We start from the raw sequence: 21,308 nt of genomic DNA, 5'->3' as shown, positions 1-21,308 counted from the left end.
GGAGTGTCATAAGTTCATAAGAATAGAAGAATTAGGCTGTTCGGCCCATCAAGTCTACTACATCATTCAATCATGGGCATTCTATCTCTTCCTTCTAACCCCATTCTCCTGCCTTCTCCCCAAAACCTCTGACACCTGTACTAATCAAGAATCTATCTATCTGTGCCTTAAAAATATACACTGACTTGGCCTCCACAGCCTTCTGTGGCAATTAATTCCACAGATTCACCACCCTTGATCCCTAGGACAAAAGACAGACTCAAGCCTGATCTACCTTCAAAGTGCGCTCTTTCCTTTTCTTCATTCCACTGCCATCCCGATCAAGCCAGTAAACCACAGGAGATAGGTAGAGGTCAGCCTATGTAGTCTGTGCCATAATTGAATTAGATTATGGCCATCATGCATCTTTACTCCATCGTGTTATCTTAACTCCCAATGTGTTCCATTATAATTTTAAAAAACTTTCCTCAGGTCTTAAAAAAGTCTCAGTTGAAATGTTTAATTTTTGCAAGTATAGTGTTTTAGAGAAGGATATTTGAGATTTATTCATATCCCTGTCATACTTGTCTCAATTTAATTTAATATCCTTTAGAGTTACCAACAAAGTTCCTCTATCAAATCTTTTCAACGCCTTGATTCATCACCGTTTGACCTTCTACATTCAAGTGAAGGAACACTTTTGGATGAAGGAGATGAGGGGGAATTTATTTTGTGGTGAACCTGTGGAATTCATTGCCACAGAGGGCTGTGGAGGCCAATTCAGAGGATAATTTTAAGGTGAAGATTCTTGTTTAGCATGGGTGTCAGGAATTATGAGGAGAAGGCAGGAGAATGGGGTTGAGAGGGAGAGATGGATCAGCCATGATTGAATGGCAGAGTAGACTTGATGGGCTGCATGGCTTAATTCTGCTCTTGGAACTTATGAACTTATGAACATTATGTCGATTCACTAACCACCTTGCTAAGAGCAGTTTATCAAGCTAATTACTTGCAATGACAATTCAAACCAAACCACTTGGCACATATTGCATCATACATAGAATAGAATGATAGAAAGGCCTGTTTCCACGCTGTAAGACTCCAAGGCACCATAACATTCAGCATACGTTTATCGCAGATTGTTGTTTGGGATTTAGTTTTTTTTTAAATCAAAGGGAGATTTCAAAAATGCTTTGAATAATTGCTGGAAGAGTGTTATGCTGCAATACTGTACATTTACCCATAATGGGGAAATTGCATGAGGGTCAAAGTGGAGTAAAAGTACTGATGAGAGCTAGATTTAGCTCTTGGGGCCAACAGAATCAAGGGATATGGGGAGAAAGCAGGATCGGGATACTGATTTTGGTCGATCAGCCATGATCACATTGAATGGCGGTGCTGGCTCGAAGGGCCGAATGGCCTACTCCTGCACCTACTTTCTAAGTTTCTATGTGCTTATTGTAGAATGGCAATTAGCAGATCGGGTTGGGTAATTAAAGGCTCTTTATCACAGTAATCTATTTGAATTTACTGTGTTAAAAGATTAATTTATTCAAGTCATTTCTGGCACATTGATATGATTGCCCAAAACAAAATGCATGCAAGATGTGTAAAGTTAATAAACTACAATCTGTGAGGTTAAAGTGAATTTCCAACATTACTTTCAACTTTAATGGGTCAGGTTGTGCTGGACTTGGACAATTGCCTAGGCTTGCTATTGATAGTGCTTATCATAGAAACATAGAAAATAGCAGGAGTCAGCCGTTTGGCCCTTCGAGCCAGCACCACCATTCAATTTAATCATGGCTGATCATCCAGAATCAGTACCCTGTTCCTGCTTTCTTCCCATATCCCTTGATAGCCCTCTAAGCTAAGACTAACTATGTCTTGAAAACATCCAGTGAATTAGCCTCCACTGCCTTCTGTGGCAGAGAATTCCACAGATTCACAACTCCCTGGGTGAGAAAGTGTTTCCTCATCTCAGTCCTAAATTGCCTACCCCTTATTCTTAAACTGTGACCCCTGGTTCTGGACTCCCCCAAAATTGGGAACATTTTTCCTTCATCTAGCCTATAACCCTTAAGAATTGTATATGTTTCTATATGATACCCTCTCATTCTTCTAAATCTCAGGGAATATAAGCCCAGTCGATCTATTCTTTCATCATATGTCAGTCCCGCCGTCCCGCGAATTAACCTGATGAACCTACACTGCACCCTCAATAGCAAGAAATAGTTACAAGAATGTCCTTCCTCAAACTAGGAGACCAAAACTGCACACCATACTCCAGGTGTGGTCTCACCAGGGCCCTGTACAACTGCAACCCTGTGCAAATCCACCTTGAATTTCCCAGTTTGTGGAAGACTGAGTGAGCAACTTTCACGTTTAACAAACATTTGGACAGGTACATGGACGGAACAGGTTTAGAGGGATACAGGCCAAACGCAGGCAGGTGGGACTAGTGTAGATGGGGCATGTTGGTCGGTGTGGGCAACTTGAGCTGAAGGGTCTGTTTCCACACTGTAAGACTCTATGACTATAACTTTCAGTGTGTAGTGCAACTCTATTGCTTGCTTAGTGACATATGAGGAGGCCTTCCCAGGATGGAAGCAGCATTGCTCTGTTCATGGCACATGAAAGAACTAAGAATCAATCACAACAGAATAAAACTGCAAAATGGTTGGGAGGTAGGTGAATGATTGGAGTTGGAACAGTTGCTAGTGACGGACTAATTTGACCAGGTTTGTAGGTTAATTGGCTTGGTATAAATGTAAAATTGCCCCTAGGATGGTGTTAATGTGTGTGGATTGCTTGTCAGTGCGAACTTGGTGGGCCGAAGGGACTGTTTCCATGCTGTATCTCTAAAAACTAAACTCAAAACCCAAAACTAGAAACTAATTTGAATTGCATCTCTTTCAATTTAATTAATTGGAATAAAAAACGTATATACCACTAAAATACTTATTACATTTTCAAAATTGTTCATAACAGGTTCAAACAGTACTCAATGCAGGGGGAGGAAACAAGACCAGAATTAACAGTGATTTGGGAAAATGTCTACTTTAGAGATACTGCATGGAAACAGGCCCTTCGGCCCAACAAGCCCATGCCAACCATCGATCACCTCTTCACACTAGGTCTATGTTATCCCACTTTCTCATCCACTTCATACACTTTCGATACAATTTTACTGAGGCCAATTAACCGCACGTTTTTGGGATGTGGGAGGAAACCAGAGCACCCAGGGGAATCCCACGTGGTCACAGAGAGAAGGTACAATCTCTAAACTACAACCGAGATCAGGATCACACCTGGATCTCTGATGCTGAGGCAGCGCCACTGACAGCTTTTATAAATGGTTTGATACTTCCCGACTACCAGAGTCAAGCTAACACAAGCTAAGGAACTGCAGATGCTGGTTTAAACCGAAAATAAACCCTTCTCCAGACTTTACAAAATGCTGGAATAACTCAGCGGGACAGGCAGCATCTCTGGAGGGAAGGAATGGGTGATGGTCCAGACCCTTCTTCAGACTCATCTGTCAGTTACTGTCCGAAGAAGGGTCTCGACCCGAAACGTCACCCATTCCTTCTCTCCAGTGAAGCTGCCTGTCCCGCTGAGTTACTCCAGCATTTTGTATCTCTCTTCAAGCTAACAGGTCTGCAGCTCATGTTTGCTCCCTCACTCCTTCCTTAACAAATGGGTGCCAACTATTTATCCTCCAAACATTCCTGAATCTATGGGATTTTGGAAGATCACCAGAGTATCCACTATTCTGTAGCCACCTCATTCATTACTTGGAAATATTGACCATGAAGTGTTTGGGATTTCCGTATTCATACTCAAACTCGTCTGCTGAGATTATTTTCTAACTAATCTTTAATTTCCTTTTCATTGGCCCCTGGGTACTCCAGTTGTTCTGGGAGGCTTTTTTTTTTTTGCCTTCTGTGAAGATAAAGTATTTAAAACACTTTAATTCACTGGCCAAGTGCCAATGTCTTAAAAAGAAATCGAGAGAGATAAACAACCTCTAAACTACGTAGAGCTCTAGTTATTTAGTTTAGTTTAGTCTAGAGATACAGCGCAGAAACGGGCCCTTCTGCCCACCGAGCCCACGCTGACCAGCGATCCCCGCACATTAACTCTACCCTACACACACTTGGGACAATTTTTACATTTATACCAAGCTAATTAGCCAACAAACCTGTACGTCTTTGGAGTGTGGGGGGAAACTGAAGATCTCGGAGAAAACCCGTGCGGTCACGTGGAGAACGTACAAACTCCGTACAGACAGCACCCGCAGTGGCAAAGAATTCCACATATTCACCACCCTCTGGCTAAAGAAATTCCTCCACATCACAGTCCCAAAGCAAAATTCTTTAATTCTGAGGTTATGACCTCTAGACTCTTCCACTAGTGGAAAAATCCTCTCCATGTCCACTCTATCCAAGCCTTTCACTATTCTGTATGTTTCAATGAGGTCCTCCTCATTCTTCTAAACTCCAGCGAGTAGAGGACCAGCGCCGACAAACACCCAGTTGACGGCACTGAATGGTCAGTGGGGGAATGAGAAGGGGATTTAAATGGTTGGCAACCAGGAGACTCCATAGGCCTTGGAGGACCGAGTGTAAAGCCCCTGTCCCACTTACGTGTCCTTGGCACGCAAATTACGTCATTTGAAGATGGACACAAAATGCCGGACTAACTCAGTGGGACTGGCAGCATCTCTGGAGAGAAGGAATGGGTGATGTTTCGTGTCGAGACACTTCTTCAGTCTGAAAGAAGGGTCTTGACCCGAAACGTCACCCATTGCTTCTCGCCACAGATGCTGCCATTCTTACTGAGTTACTCCAGCATTTTGTGTCCACCTTCAATTTTCTTGGCTCCGTTCTGGGAGTAGAAGTGGAGGCGGATCCAGATCGCAACGGCCATGAGCCCCAGGCCGAGTTCGGCGATCGTTTGCCTGCTTCTGCTGCTGCTGAAGGTGAGACGTTGCGTCACGCCAGGGTCTTGGGCCTGTCCCACTTTGGCCGTCTGCAACAGGCCGTTGGCGAGCGAAGGTTTCGTTCGCTACAAAAATTTCGGAGCCCCGCACGATGTCATGCACATTTACATATTCCTCCGCGCTTCTCAGTGGGACCGGCCCCGCGCTGCCATAGGATGCCCGTGCGCTTCAACACGACGACCAGGTTGCGTAATTTGTGTGCCAAGGACACGTAAGTGGGACAGGCCCTTTAGTGTTCAGCGCTTCTCAGTGGGAGGCGGGAGGAGATATGGGAGGAGAGGCAAGGAAAGGGGAAGAGGTGGTTGGGTTGGGAAAACTGAATTAATATTTTTAGAATGGGGAGGTGTGGTGTGGCACGATATGGGGGAGAAAGGAAGGGGGAAGGTGCACAGTGGTAGCACAGTGGTAGCTGCCTTACAGCGCTTGCAGTGCCAGGGACACAGGTTTGATCCCGACCATGGGTGCTGTCTGTATGGAGTTTGTATGTTCTCCCCGTGACCTGCGTGGGGTTTCTCCCAGATCTTCGGTTTCCTCCCACACTCCAAAGACGTACCAGTTTGTAGGTTAATTGGGTTGGTATAAGTGTAAATCAGATGTCAGCAACTTACGGCCCGCAGGCCGAATGCGGACCGCAACCCAAAATCATCCGGCCCGCAGGCATATTTTCTTACCTGTAGTTATCCGGCCCATAGACCTCTGTCATCTCTGCTACCTCCCGGGCCCAAAGCTGCGGCGCCCAGGCCCGGTGAAATAAGGACACAATGGAGGAGCCACTGAGCGGTGAGCAACGGAGAGCACCAAACTCTGGGCAAAGCCGCCGGCACTGCCGTGCACCTTCTGTGTCTGGGCTTCACTGGTGTAAATTGTCCCTGGTGTGGTTTGTTGGATAGCTTAGGTGTGCGGGGATCGCTGGTCGGTGCAGACTCGGTGGGCCGAAGGGCCTGTTTCCGCGCTGTATCTCCAAAGCTAAACAAAACCGAAAAACTATTATCTGAAGAAAAAATCAGAAAACCAGGAATTTTAAGTGGAATCGAAGGGGTAATATAACAATCAGCTTGAGGTTACATTGTAAATTGTAGGATGTGTCCATTTAAGGATATTATAAATTGCAATAGCAGTGCTCAACCTTAATCACCCTTAAACCACTCTGTGTCTTGGAATCAATGCAAATATTGCAATGCACCATTCATAACTGAAGGAGACAACAGCTGAGTTTTGATATTTATGATCCATTTCTTTCCGATCCCACGAGCCAGAATATTTGACTCCTGATGCAGGCCATTCGATTTAGATTCCATTTCGTAAGCTTTCACCAAGTGCACAGGGCAGTCAGTCCACTGAGCAGAGCTTCACAACAAAGATCTCTATTGTTTTTTTTTTCTCTTCTGCAGCTGTGCGTTCTGATCATCTATCTAAATCAGTCAGGGCAAAATACCTGAGTCTCGGAGTTTGATATTTACTTAAACAAACCCCACAAGAATCAATCATTGTAGGCCTGAGCCCTGGTATCAGCGGCACTTCCTTGGGGAACGTCTTTGGGCTGTTGAAATAGCAACAACATAAAAGTGCAACGGTTTTCCATTTGCAGTTCAGAATTTGATCCCAATCGCTTTTAATCCAGCTTGTGATCGCTTGTTAGCTTTAAAGTTTAGGATTAAACCTTCTCAAACTAAGCTCGCCACATGCATAACTCATCAGTCTCAGCTGAAAGCAAGATTTCATTGTAAAAGAAAGACAAACTCAAAGCATACACACTAGAAGTTAGATTGGGCTGAAACATTAACCATTTCGCATAGTCATAGAGTGATACAGTGTTGAAACAGGCCCTTCAGCCCAACTTGCCCACACTGACCAACATGTCCCAGCTACACTAGTCCCATGTGCCTGCACTTGGTCCATATCCCTCCAAACCTGTCCTGTTCGTGTATCTGTCAATTTGTTTCTTAAACGTTGGGATAGTCCCAGCCTCAACTGGCAGCTTGTTCCATACACCCACCACCCTTTGTGGGAAAAAGTTACCCCTCAGATTCCTATTCAATTTTTTCCCCTTCACTTTGAACCTATGTCTTCTGGTCCTTGATTCCCCTACTCTGGGCAAGAGGGTCAGTGCATCTACCCGATCTATTCCTCTCATAATTTTATACACCTCTATAAGGTTACCCCTCATCCTTCTGCGCTCCAAGGAATAGAGACCCAGTCTACTCCTTCCATTAGCAGTACCTGACTGGCAAATAAATCCCACCATTTTATGTTTTTTTCCCATTGGATACCCAAGTGATCTAGCAATGTAAGGGTTAAGTTTCGCAATCACTATAATCACAATAATACTTTATTAACCAAGTATGTTTTGCAACATACGAGGAATTTCATTTGCCAAGTCAGTCAAACAAATAAAAAAGCAACGGAACACACAAAACACATTCTAACATAAACATCCATCACAGTGACTTTTCCACATGTGATGGAGGGCGAAAACAAGTACAATCTCTTCCCTTTGTTCTCCCGTGGCCGGGGGTCTCGAGCCCTCCGTTGACGGGACGATCTTGACTCCCGTAGCCAGCGGCGTTTTGGCCCTCCGCGTCAGGGCGATTAGCTCCTGCATCGGGAGGATGCGAGTTCACCCACACCGGTGATCGAACCCCGCATCGGGGCTGGTCGAGATGCTGCGTCGTTGGAGCTCTCGACATCCACGGCCTCTCCCAAGACTGTGAGCTTGCGATGGTAAAATCCACAGGCAACGGTTGGGGCGATCCCAGCCATGGGATTGACTCCAATGTTAAGTCCACGCTCCGAGGTGGGGTTCAAAGTCAGTCCGAGGAGGCCTCCAGCTCCGTCGATGGTAGGCCTCAGAGCGACCAGACACACAATCCAGAAAGTAATCGCATCTCCGGCAAGTTAAGAAACTGAAAAAAAAGTTTTCCCCTCCCCCAACATAAAATCAAACCGGAGAACATTTACACAAACTTTTAACACAAACTAAAAGTTTTTAAAAAGACAAAGAAAACAGACAGACTGTTGGCGGGGCTGCCAATCGTGCAGCGCATGGTTTAGGATGGGTGTTATAAGTTCACAGGTTCGTGGAGCAGAATCAAGCCATTCAGCCCATCAATGCTACTCCGTCATTCAATCATGGCTGATCTATCTTTCCCTCTCAACCCAATTCTCCTGCCTTCTCCCCAAACCTGCTAACACCCGTACGAATCAAAAATCTATCAATCTCCACCTTAAAAATATCCACCCACTTGGCCTCCACACACGTCTGAGGCATGGGGAAACGGAGTTGACCTCGGGCACAAACAACATTGGTAAGATAAAATTCTGTACAGCATGTCAGAGGCAAGGTCTCCTTTGCATGTCAATGATACCTTCCCTTGTGACTTTGTGGAACAAACAGACTCTACTATTCAAAGACTAAACTGAATAATATCTTTCAAAATGTATCTCCTATTTGTGACAAATGTCTCCTTCAAGAAACAACTACAACACATTCCTTCGCCTCTTGCATAAAATTACATAACTTTTGGAAAGGAATTTTTGAAGTTTTCTCAAAAACATTAAAAACAAAACTGGACCCCGACACGGAACTGATTATTCTAGGAACGTCAGAAGCCTGCTCTGAGCTATCAATATTTCAAAGGCGTTTCCTCAATTATGGCCTGATAACGGCGAAAAAACTAATACTCAAATTCTGCAAACATACATCTGTCCCTACTCTTAAAATGTGGATTACAAACATGTCTGAGACGCTACATCTTGAAGGTATGAGACTTGTCTTAGCAGAAAAACCAGAGCATTTTCCGAAGACATGGACACCATTCATTGATCCATTGCAAGGATAGTATGGTGCAACACAATTTTGGGATTAAATCTAATTACGGGTTGGGTGATGGGTGGGGAGAGGTACGAAGCAGGTATATCATCACCTTTTGTTTTTCTTTCTGTTTTTGTCTTTTTATTTCTCTACATTTTTCTGATTTATTTTACTTACTCACTCTGCGGCCACACCAATTTGGTAGTCTAGCGGTTCTATCCTTGCACATTCACTTTCTCTCTCTCTTGCTTTTCTCTCTTCTTCTTTCTCATCTTTAGCTAAAAATTACAATTGAAGCTGTACAATAAATGTATTTTGTCATATGCCGTGGTTTATATTTTTGTACACTGCTTCTAATAAATAAAAATTAAAAAAAAAAAAATGTAAATTAAAATTTAAAAAAAAAATACTTTGTGGAACAAATCCAGCAGCTCATGCCTGACTATTTTGGAGATACTTTGGAACTTAGCAGAATCTCAATATATATCATAGCTCAGGATATACCCCACGCCTCATGAGGACAGTCCAGCAGATCCTGGTCCAAGTAGCTATGTACCAGAACAAGCCAGAGTGTTCAGCGGTTGGACTCTTTCCCCATTTATCTCAGACTGTCCAGGTTCACAATGAACTAATCCTTATATTTTTCCAATGCTTCTCACCCACATCTCCTCTGTAGGTAGTTCAACTGTTCTTTATATCTGTGTGGAAAGGTAGACACAATTTGCTGGAGTAACCCACGTGGGTTTTCACCAGGTGTTCCAGTTTCCTCCCACACTTAAAAGACGTACAGGTTATTGGCTTTGGTTGTAAATTGTTACAAGTGTGTAAGGTAGTGTGTGTCTAGGGGCGCTGCACTGGCAGCAGCCTCTACCTACAGCCTGTCTGTTATTTCAATCTTTTAAAAAATTTTTAGTTAGTCTAAAGTCTTGTGTTGGGGGAAACTTTAACTTTTCTATGTTGGGGAGGGGGGCAGGGTAAGGGGGAAACCGTTTCCCAGTCTCTTCCTGGCGGGGACGCGACTATTTCTCCGAGTCGCGTCCTCGCCCCCCACCTCGCGGCCTACCAGCTGGATCGGAGCGGCCTTTCCTGCTGGGGACCGGGAACCGGACCAGGGCTGCTACAGCGGCGGCGCAGCGCTGGAGTCACCGCGGAGCGAGCGATGCCTACCTGGGTCGCCGTTTGGAGCTCCGGAGCATTGGGCCGCTGCTCCAACATCGTGGAGCTCTGGTGCGGAGAGCTTCCAACGCGTGCGGCGCTGACCGGCATTGTGGAGTCCTGGGACACCTTGTAGAGGGTCTCCAGCAGCAGTCTCCACCCGGCGCAGCCTGCGGACTTTGGAAGCCGCTGACTCCGGTAGGAGGGGCCAACTCTGGTGTCCACGCCGCTGAGGATGTCCCGCAACCCCGACGTCAGACTTACAACACCCCGGCGAGCGGTCCTGAACATCGGGCCGCCCGTAGCGGCAACTGCGGAGGGCACGAGGAGGCCCTGACCACGGGGAACAATGGAGGAAGAGACTGACTTTGGTGCCTTCCCACACAGTGGGAAACTTTGATTCTGCTGTGTGGGGATGTTTTATTCTATAGTGTGTTGTGTCCCTTTTTTTTTATTGTATGGCTGTATGGGAATTTCATTTCACTGTGCCATCTGGCACATATGATGAATAAATCTATCTTGTATCTTGTATCTTGTATAGCGCTAATGTATGGGGAGTCAGCGTGTACTCGGTGGGCCGAAGCGCCTATTTCCACGATGTACCTCTAAACTAAACTAAAATAATATCTTCCATTCATTGTTCTTTATCTCTCTACATCATCGTTTGTATCTCTCGTTTCCCTTTACTGTGACTTTCAGTCTGAAGAAGGGTCTCGACCCAAAACGTCACTCATTCCTTCTCTCCAGAGATGCTGCCTGTCCCGCTGAGTTACTCCAGAAGTTTGTGTCTATCTTCGGTTTAAACTAAACTAAACTTTGGAGTTCCATTATCACTGGCCCAAAGAGATTAACTATAGGCTCCCTGAAAGGATACGAAGCCGAACGGACACGACAAAGAACGGACAAGACGCAGAACGGACATGACGTCTCCGGGGACGGGATTGGTCCGACACCTTATCAGTCATCGACAAAGGTCAGTGATTGGCCCAGACTCCCGCGTCCATCACGTCACTGGCCGGGGGGGATATGGGAGGATGGAGGGGAGATGGGAGGGTGGGGGGGAGACAGACGGGAGGGGGTGGGGGGGGGGGGGGAGGCATTACAGGCAGGTAGTCGAAAAAAAAAGCAATCTGACGTCAACGCACATGAAGCCAAAATGATAAATAGGTATGAAACACTTTAACACAGACAAATTTATTATTTGAACTATCTTAAAATGTAACAAGGTACAACAATTTAACTATTTTAAAATGTAACAAGGTACAACAAAATTATAGGAATAGAAATAAAAATCAATTTAAAAATTGTAAGCCTAGGAAAGCCAATCCTTCTTCTTTATTATAAGAATTTCAAATAGATTTTATTCTTTCGTTAATGGTAGCATGATTTTTGTTAGGCTTTGAAATGTCAATCCCTGTAGATGCCGGCTCAATTAGCATTTCATTTAATGCCTGTTCACTTCCGATTGTTTTAAGTAATTTAGCCACTGTGGGATGAGTTACACTCTCTCTTTTTAAAGGCCTGATGCTAACCTTCTAGAGAATTGTTTGTTCTTGGCAAATTATCCTGAATTCGAGTGTAGACTGACCATAATTCGCAATCGTAAAGTGGTCTCCTTCGCCTCCCTCTTCGAATTATTCCTAACCATGTACTTTCAAAATAAACTAAAAAAATCCTTTAGCATTGCTTCAGTTTTGGCATTTAAGGAGAGCACCAATTCATCAAATGTTTCTTGAACGTTGTCAGTGGGGACAAAGTCAAGGGCTTGTAATGGCTTAATGAGAAGTGCGTTGTCAGGCTTGGCATACCATTGTTCCAATACACGAGCTTGAATATTTCACCATAGACATTGGCCCAAATGGTCAAAAAGAAGCAACCATTAATTGACGCGTTTGGGAAGTTCTTTTAATTGCTGCTTTTTCAAAGTCAATGGTTATCGGTTGGAACCTGAACTCCTTTACCTTTCAAAAACTTTAAAATGTTGTCGTATGTTTTCTCTTCCTTGTTGCTTGCAACACAATACACTAATGGCAAGGTTTTGCTTTCTGAAATAATCGCATGTATAGTATAGAGTTGCTTTCCTAGGAGGGGTAGAGTCAAATGTGCCCTCGCTAAACCATGTTTGCGTTTTGGATAAAAGTTCCAATTTCTTCTCTGTCGATTAAATAATTACAGTGGTACTTTCATACATTCAAAAGTGTTCTCCTTGTGTTGTTGTACTCAAAGCTTCACATGTCTACATTTCTTGCTCGTCTTACCATTCTTCCTAGGGTTTCTCTCTTAGGCAGGGCTCCAGCAACAATAAGTGGTAATTCTTCAGTGATATTATTAATCACAGTGCTTGTGACCTCTTCAGTATGCTCAGCTCGAGTTTTCAGACTGTCCAAAACTTTCAAAACACAATTACGAGCACCATCAGGAGGGTGTGAATGATTTGAAGTAATACCCTGCACAGTATCGTTTATAGTTCTAATTCTACCATTACACCCTTTACATTTCTCACACCTCCAGTATGTGGTTTCATTATACTTTTGGCCCATAACGTATGTGTAACCATTGAGAACGAGCTTCCTGCCACCACGTGTTGTTTTAACGAAATCCATGGTCAAACTAAAAGGTTTCTCAGACAGCAAACGTACTATTTTCCCCCTAGCTGAGGGGTTAAACAATTATATTTGTTTCCTTTTCGATATGTAAAGTTGATTTTCAGCTTTTCGATGTCAGGGATTCACAGAAATTTATAATTGTTTTATTTTCGATAAGTAGGATTTTTTTTTCAACTTTTTGACATTCGGTGTCAGATTGTTTTTCGGCTTAAAATCTGACGGGGAAGGAACATGACGTGGAAAAGCCTCTGTGGCAATCGCAGCAGCTTGGAGTCACTGTGACCATTTTACAAATGCTAGCTCAAGCTCCCCCCACCCTCCCGTCTCTCTCCCGTCTCTCCCCCCCTATCTCCCCCCCTCCTCCCCCCCCCACCCCTCCCTCTCCCCCTGGCCAGTGGCCAGTGATGTGATGGGCATAGGGGTCTGGACCAATCGCTGACCTTTGTCGAACACTGACAAGGTATCGGACCAATCCTGTCCCCGGAGATGTTGTGTCCGTTCGGTATCTTTTCGACATCATGTCCGTTTTGCGTCTTGTCCGTTCGGCGCCGTGCCTGTTCGTCTTCATGTCCTTTCGGTGTCGTGTCCATTTGGCTTCTCGTCCTTCGGCATCCCGTCCGGGTACCACTTCATACAGCCAGCACCCATAGTCAGGATTGAACTGGCGCTGTAAGGCAACAACACTACCACTGCACCACCATTATCCCTTTAATGTCATAAGGTCATAAATGGTAGGGGAAGAATTAGGCCATTTCAACCATTCAAGTCTACTCTGCCATTAAATCATGGCTGATCTATCTCTCCCTCCTAACTCCATTGTCGTGCCTCTTCCCCTCATAACCCCTGACATCCGTAGTAATCAAGAATCTATCTATCTCTGCGTCACCATGCGCTGGCTGTAGATGTAAAATAGCACTTATACAACACAAGCTGGCATTCCCATGGAGACACTGAGGGAAGCCTGTCGCCTGGGAGAAACACAGTAGAGTATTTTCCAAACTCACGGTACATCAAGTTTTTAAACTCTTAAGAACAAAGAAAACAGGTGATTCAACATAATGTCAATAGTTACAACAACATCATTTACCTCATTTTGAGTCTGGCAAGTGGTTCTATTGAATTATATATTCACCCACATTATGAATGACAATGGGGCATCAATATTGAAACACTTTTGCTGGGCCAAAGTAATTCTCATGGAAAGTTCTTAAGTTCACAGGTGATAGGAGCAGAATTAGGCCATTCGGCTCATCAAGTTTACTCTGCCATTTAATCATGACTGATCTATCTCCCCCTTCTAACCCCATTCCCCTGCCTTCTCCCCATAACCGCTCAATGTCCAAATACGTCTCAGGACAGATACCTAAAATCAGAATCCTGATTTGTTCTGGCCTTGTCTTGTCTCCAGTTTATATTGCCTCCTTCACTCCTTTCATTTTGTAGAAGAGTTCCGACCCGAAACAACACGCATCCTTTTTCTTCAGAGATGCTGCCCGACCGTCTGAGTTACCTCAGCTGTTTATGCCTATCTTTGGTCTTCTTCTTTTGTGGCCTTATGCTATATAGTGGCTCGCCACTGCTGTACACATCGTTGTGGCTATTGGAGTGTTAAGTGCAAGGCCTGCAGTAGTACATGGATTATCCAACAAAGGGCATTGCAGTAGGTGTTACATTGTCTGGGTCTGTGTGCCACAGTTACAGGTTGTTGTACCCTCGATGTAGCCCCATTTGTGCATTGTCACCTTTGACCGCCCAACCCTGGCTCGCAGTTGGTTGAGACATCTCCAATTCAGCCAGTGTTCATTAGCACCTGGTGCAAAACGCTCTGCTGCTTCTATGCCCATCTTGATGGATATAATGACAGTGGCTAGTCTGTTCTTAGTAGAGTTCAGAGTAGTCTGTTCATAGGGGGTCATTGTAAAAGGGTTCACGTTGCGACTCCTGTTAAGTTCCATGTATGCTCCATGTAACTTGCTAATTCTACCACCACCTAAGTGCTATTAGCGCTCTCACACCTATCTTCGGTATAGTCCCCTTAGGATCTTTATGATATTTGAATGAAATCACCCCTCATTCTTCTAAACTCCAAGGAATTCAGGCACAAATTGCTTAGCCTCACAGCGGCAGAGACTCGGGTTTGATTCTGACTAAGGGCGCTGTCTGTGTGGAGTTTGCACGTTCTCCCTGTGACCGCTTGGGTTTCTCCCAGGTGCTTTGGTCTCCTCCCACAACGTGCAGGTTTGTAGGTTAATCGCCCTTTTTAAATTGCCCCTGGTATGTAGGGAATGGATGAGAAAGTGGGATAACATAGAACAAGTGCTAACGGCTGATGGATGGTCGGAATGGACTTGATGGGCCGAAGGGCCTGTTTCCAAGCTGTAACTCTCTAAACTATATAATTGTGTCAATATTTTCAACATAGATTTTTGGTGTGCTTTGCTAATCAATTTCCCCTCACTATCTATCAGCACTTTCATAATCTCTTTTCAACTATTAATTGGAATTGAGGACGGATAGGAGGGGGAGATTGGGAAGGAAGGAGAGGAGAGTGGTTTGGAGGAGAGGAGAGACAAGGTGGAGAGAGGAGAGGCACATGAGGAGAGGAGAGCAAATGGGAGGCTTATGCCCCTGTCCCACTTAGGAAACCTGAACGGAAAACTCTAGAGACTTTGTGTCCCACCCAAGGTTTCCATGCGGTTCCCAGAGGTTCCCGGAGGTTTTTGTCAGTCTCCCTACCTACCTCCACTACCTGCAAACTCTGGCAACCACCTGCAACCTCCGGGAACCGCACGGAAACCTTGGGTGGGGCGCAAAGTCTCCAGAGGTTTCCATTCAGGTTTCCTAAGTGGGACAGGGGCATAAGAGACTGAAGGAAACAGGAAAGTGGAGGAGATTTGTTATTCACTCAGTTTGCTATCAATTCAAATCCAGTTATTTGGTGATGACTTGTGAACAGGTACTTCAATGCAATTATTAATTCATTCAGATTCTCCTGCTCTCTGATCTTCTGCCCATGAATTCAGAGCTTCTCTTTGATGTGAAACTTCAATACCTACTGAGGCTTTTGAAGAGTTTCTTCTCCCCGTTATACTGAACCAAAGAGGAAAAAAAACACAATGACCTCCAGTCTACCTGCCAGTGAGCGCTCCCTCAGGTGTGAAGACCTTTTTAAACTGAAATATCCCACTTGATTTTCATACATTAAACAAAATTAAAAACTGACTGGGGAGTGCCAAGCACCGGCCAAATATCAAAAGGTTTAACTGGCAGTCAAGGCTGGTTGACTGGAGCCAACTCTGCTACTGGAAACTCTCAAATCGTTCAGAAAACTCTCTTTAACTGGATCTGGCTGAGGTTCTCCACAGAGCTTAATTGCACGGTTCTGAATCATTTAGCTTTGTGCCAGATAGTATAGGCCACGTGCCAACCAAAGCAATGCTGAAGAACACTAAAAATAAAACAATTGAAATAAACGTATGCACATGTAAAAGCTCATTTCTTGGGCTCTGAACTTAGTCACTTGCTAGGGTGATGAATCTGTGGAATCCATTGCAAAGGAACCTTCCTTTGCAATGGATTCCACAGATTCATCACCCAAGTCCTTACCCACCCACGGAGGCCAAGTCAATGGATATTTTTTAAGGTAGAGATAGATAAATTCTTGATTAGTATGGGTGTCAGGAGATATGGGAGAAGGCAGGAGAAAGGGATTGAGAGGGAGCGATAGATCAGCCATGATTGAATTGCGGAGTAGACATGATGGGCCGAATGTGCTAATGCTGCTCCCATCAATTATGAACTTAGGAACTTGAACTCCAGATATCTGAGAACAAGAAATAGATCCTGTACAAAATGGCAACGATGATGTAAGAGGATTTTCTTCTGTTACAAGGAAGGCAGCCATTAAAATGTACAAACCTGGTACTTATATATCCTGTGACCTTGTTTGACCCCGACCTTGGATGCTGGCCTAGTGGAATTTTCATGTTTTGGAGATAAAGTTTTAGAGGTTTACCTCTAAACACAGAGACAGGCCCTTCGGCCTGCCGAATCCATGCTGACCAGCGATCACCCCGCGGTACACTAGCACGATCTCACACACTGGGGACAATTTACAATTTTACCAAAGCCAATTAATCTACAAACCAGTATGTCTTTGGAGTGTGGGAGGAGACAAGAGCACATGGGGAAAACCCACACAGGTCACATACAAACTCCGTACAGACAGCACCCATAGTCAGGATTGAACTTGGGTTAAGGCGGCAACTCTAACATTGTGCAAACGTGCCACCCATTTAGTACTTACTCTGTACCTAGTCTGACCACATTTCTCACGCTTGAACTCCAGATATCTGAGAACAAGAAATAGTTCCTGTATAAAATGGCCAGGATGGCCTGTGGCAGAGAAACCCAACCCAGTAAAATGTACAAACCCAGTCCTTACACAGTAGCTCCTTAGTTTTTTGTTTTAGTTTTATAGATACAGCGTGGAAACAGACCCTTCGGCTCACTGGGTCCATGCTGACCTGCTATCCCCACACATACACACACGAAGGACAATTTTTTACATTTACCCAGCCAATTGACCTACAAACCGGTAGGTCTTTGGAGTGCACAAGGAAACTGAATATCTCGGAGAAAACCCACGCAGGTCACGGGAAGAACATACAAAACAGACAGCACCCGTAGTCAGGATCGAACCCGGGTCTCTGGCGTTGCAAGTGCTGTAAGGCAGCAACACTACCGCTGCGTCACCGTGGCCGCCCAAGTTCTGGTCATTTATTATAATTTCTGATGCTTTATTCTAATTTCTGCTTTAGCGTTAGCTTATCGGACAACATATGAGCAGACAAACATTATATTTCTTTGCCACAGAAGGCTGTGGAGGCCAAGACAGTAGATATTTTTAATAGAGTTAGGTAGATTCTTGATTAGTACCAGTGTCAGTGGTTATTGGGAGAATGCAAGAGAATGGGGTGAGGAGGGAGAGATAGATCAGCCATGATTGAATGGTGTTTAGACTTGATGGGTCGAATGGTATAATTCTACTCCTGTCACATGACCTTATGACCTTATGAGAAAACAAGTCTTGGTTCCACAAAGAGGTAAGGCGATTGGGAATAGATTTAGCTTTAGTTTAGTTTAGTTTCGTTTAGTTTCTCCGTGGATTGTCACCTTGTTGTAGTGGAGAAGCTAGCATGGACCTGAGATCCTGAGAGCGATGCCGTCTGGAGCTATGTTCCTGGTAGGGTCACCCATGGCAGTAAGGTCGAGGGGGAGGTCTCTGACAAAGAGCAATGCAACCAAGACCTCAATGGTGGAACAGTTGGAGGACGATGGCTGACCTGAGTGGAGCATCACAACGGCTGGGAAGGCGGATGAAGGCTGCAGCAGAAAAAGGTCTCCGGTTGTCTTGGACTCCATGCCACTGGATCCTGACCCAGATCGGTCTAGGACTGTGGGGTGGCTGTCTGTGCACCAGTCTCCCCACGTTAAACAAAGTCAGGCATCCTCCATATAGGGGATAACACCCATGGTCAGCCACGACCGAAGGGGGTCTAAGAAGTTTAGTTTAATTTATTGTCACATGTCTGAAGGGATTGCTGTGCTGGGAGCTAGCATGGATTCCATGGACTGATTTTACTTCGGAGTCACGTGAGTGACTATGTGAAGTGCCCGCTCAGCGTGAATGCGCGGCATTGCGTTCAGCAGTGCAACAGTGGCTGCATCGGGAGTCAGGCGCTCCTGCTACAGGGTGAACGAACGGACCGTCAGGTAAGTACCCTGAGGTCGGGTTTTCTTTTACAGGAGAGCCTTCTGCTTTATTTCAGGCAGAGAAGAAAGGCTCTTGGACAAACCTGTCCCCCGCTCGACTCCACGGAGGAGCGTTCCATCTGGGGGGGGGGGGGGGGGGGGGAGCAATAAGGCGGTAGGACCGCTTACCGGGTGCTCCGCCATCCCCGACACCGTGCCTAGCCCAGCCCGCTAGCGCCTGAGCAGTGGGCTGGATGTAAAGCTGCCGAAGAAGCGTCCGGCCGGTGGCTTCCGGCTTCTCGTTGGGGGACGTCTCTCCGCCCGCCCGGGGGAGAGACAGCCGCCTGTGCCGCATGGAGCGGCTCCTGGAGCAGGATCTCCAGCGAGACGTGCTTCGTGAGGGGCGCTCTCGCAGGGGGAGTTCAGGCACTCCCTCCATGGTGTCTTGTGCACTGTCCAGAGAGGGGGGGGGGAGAGAGGGGGGGGGAGAGAGGGGGGGGGAGGGGGGGGGGGGGAGAGAGGGGGGGAGAGAGGCGAGGGGGGGGAGGGAGGGGGGGGAGGAGGGGGGGGGAGAGGGGGGGGAGAGAGAGGGGAGGAGGGGGGGGGGGGGGGGGGAGAGAGGGGAGAGAGAGGAGAGAGAGGAGAGGAGAGAGAGAGAGAGAGAGGGGGGGGAGAGAGAGGGGGGGGGGAGAGAGAGGGGGGTGAGAGAGAGCTGGTACGTTCTCGTTTAATCTCACTATTCTCCTCCCTCAGTGTTGGAGTAAGTAAGTAAATGAAGACTTCAATCAAGAAATATAATGTTTATCTCCTCATAAGCCAACGCTAAAGCAGAAATTGGAATAAAGCATCAGAAATTATAATAAATCACCAGAACTTGTTCGGCCATGGTGACATAGCAGTAGAGTTGCTGCCTTACAGCACTTGCAGCGCCGGAGACCCGGGTTTGATCCTCACTATGGATGCTGTCTGTATGAAGTTTGTACGTTCTCCCCTTGACCGTGTGGGTTTTCTCCGAGATCTTCAGTTTCCTCCCACCGTCCAAACAGGTTTGTAGGTTCATTGGCTTGGTATAATTGTACAATTGGTCCAAGTGTATGTAGGATAGTATTATTGTGCGGGGTGGCTGGTCAGTGCGGACTCAGTGGGCCGAAGGGTCAGTTTCTGCTCTGTATCTCTAAAAATAAAAACTTTGGTTAATGTCGTTAATTTGTGAACAATCCTAGGTTTCAGGAGTTGTTTCTGAAAATTAGATGTCAGCAATCATCCTGTGCTCTGTAAATTTTGCAGACAAGGGACACATTTCCAGAAGCTGGTGCTGTGATTTAATTACTGGCTCAGATATTTGCCAACTTCATTTGTCATGGCAATGGTTGCCAAGAGTCTTGTAGTCTAATGTTTCCAGCAGTAACGTTTAATGCAGAATTTTAATCCCACTGTTAAGATTCTTGCAACCAGATAACAACTTCTTGATTAGTACGGGTGACAGGGGTTATGGGGAGAAGGCAGCAGAATGAGGTTGAGAGGAAAAGATAGATCAACCATGATTGAAATGGTGGAACAGACTAATGGCTTAATTCTGCTGCTAGAGCTTATGGATATGACTGGAAGAAGCAGAGGAAAACATGACTAGCACTATGCCATTCTTTCTCAGCCTACTGAATGGTGCTCTGTAGTACTTCTGCACTGGCAACTAGCCTTGGGCCAGTCCAGTCATAGAACATAGAAAAGTGCAACACAGGAACAGGCCGTTCGGCCCGCAATCCTGTGCTGACCATAGAAACATTAAATCGTAGAAACATAAGTGCAGGAGTAGGCCATTCAGCCCTTCGAGCCAGCACCGCCATTCAATATGATCATGGATGATCATCCAGAATCAGTGCCCCGTTCCTGCTTTCTCCTCATATCCCTTGATTCCATTAGCCCTAAGAGCTAAATCCAACTTTCTCTTGAATACATCCAGTGAATTGGCCACTACCTGCTGTTACAGAGGATTCCACAGATTCACAACTCTCTGTGTCAAAAAGACTACAACATCAAACAAAACTTTACTCAGAGAGTGATAGCGGTGTGGAATGAGCTTCCAGTGGAAGTGGTGGAGGCAGGTTCGTTGGTATTAGTTAAAAATAAATTGGATAGGCATATGGATGAGAAGGGAATGGAGGGTTATGGTATGAGTGCACGCAGGTGGGACTAAGGGAAAATAATTGTTCGGCACGGACTTGTAGGGCTGAGATGTCCTGTCTCCGTGCTGTAATTGTTATATGGTTATACGGTTATATGGTTCAAACTAATCCCATCCGCCTGCACATGATCTATATCCCTCCATCTGCTGAATGTTCATGTGCATGTCTAAATGTCTCTGAAGTGTCTCTGGAGGCATCTACTCTGTGTTAAAACAACATGTTACCTAAATCTTTTAAACTTTCTCTTTCTCACTTTAAAATTATGCCCTCTAGTATTCCAGGTGTCCTGACTCGAAACATCACCAAACCATGTTATCCAGAGATGCTGCATGATCTGCTGAGATATTCTAACACTTTGTGCTCTCTGGTATTTGTTGTTTTCATGCTGGGAAAAATATTCTATAACTTTACAAACTTTTTTTCAGATTTTACCTGAGCCTCTGACACAGCATAGAAAACAATCCATGTTTGCACAACATCACTTTAGACTTTAGACTTTAGCTCAGTTTAGTTTAGAAATACAGCACAGAAACAGGCCCATCGGCCCACCGAGTCCGCACATGACCAGCGATCCCCGCACATTAACACTATCCTACACAAACGAGGGACATTTTTTTACACTTACCAAGCCAATTAACTTACATACCTGTACGTCTTTGATGTGTGGGAGGAAATTGAAGATTTTGGAGAAAACCCACGCAGATCACGGAGAGAACGTACAGTACAGACTCCGTGCAGGCAGCACCCGTAGTTGGGATCGAACCCGGTTCTCGGCGCTTCATTCGCTGTAAGGCAGCAACTTTATCGCTGCGCCA

Source organism: Leucoraja erinacea, chromosome 2 (genome assembly GCF_028641065.1).
Source record: "Leucoraja erinacea ecotype New England chromosome 2, Leri_hhj_1, whole genome shotgun sequence".
Classification (NCBI taxonomy): domain Eukaryota; kingdom Metazoa; phylum Chordata; class Chondrichthyes; order Rajiformes; family Rajidae; genus Leucoraja; species Leucoraja erinaceus.
This window is presented reverse-complemented; position numbering follows the sequence as displayed.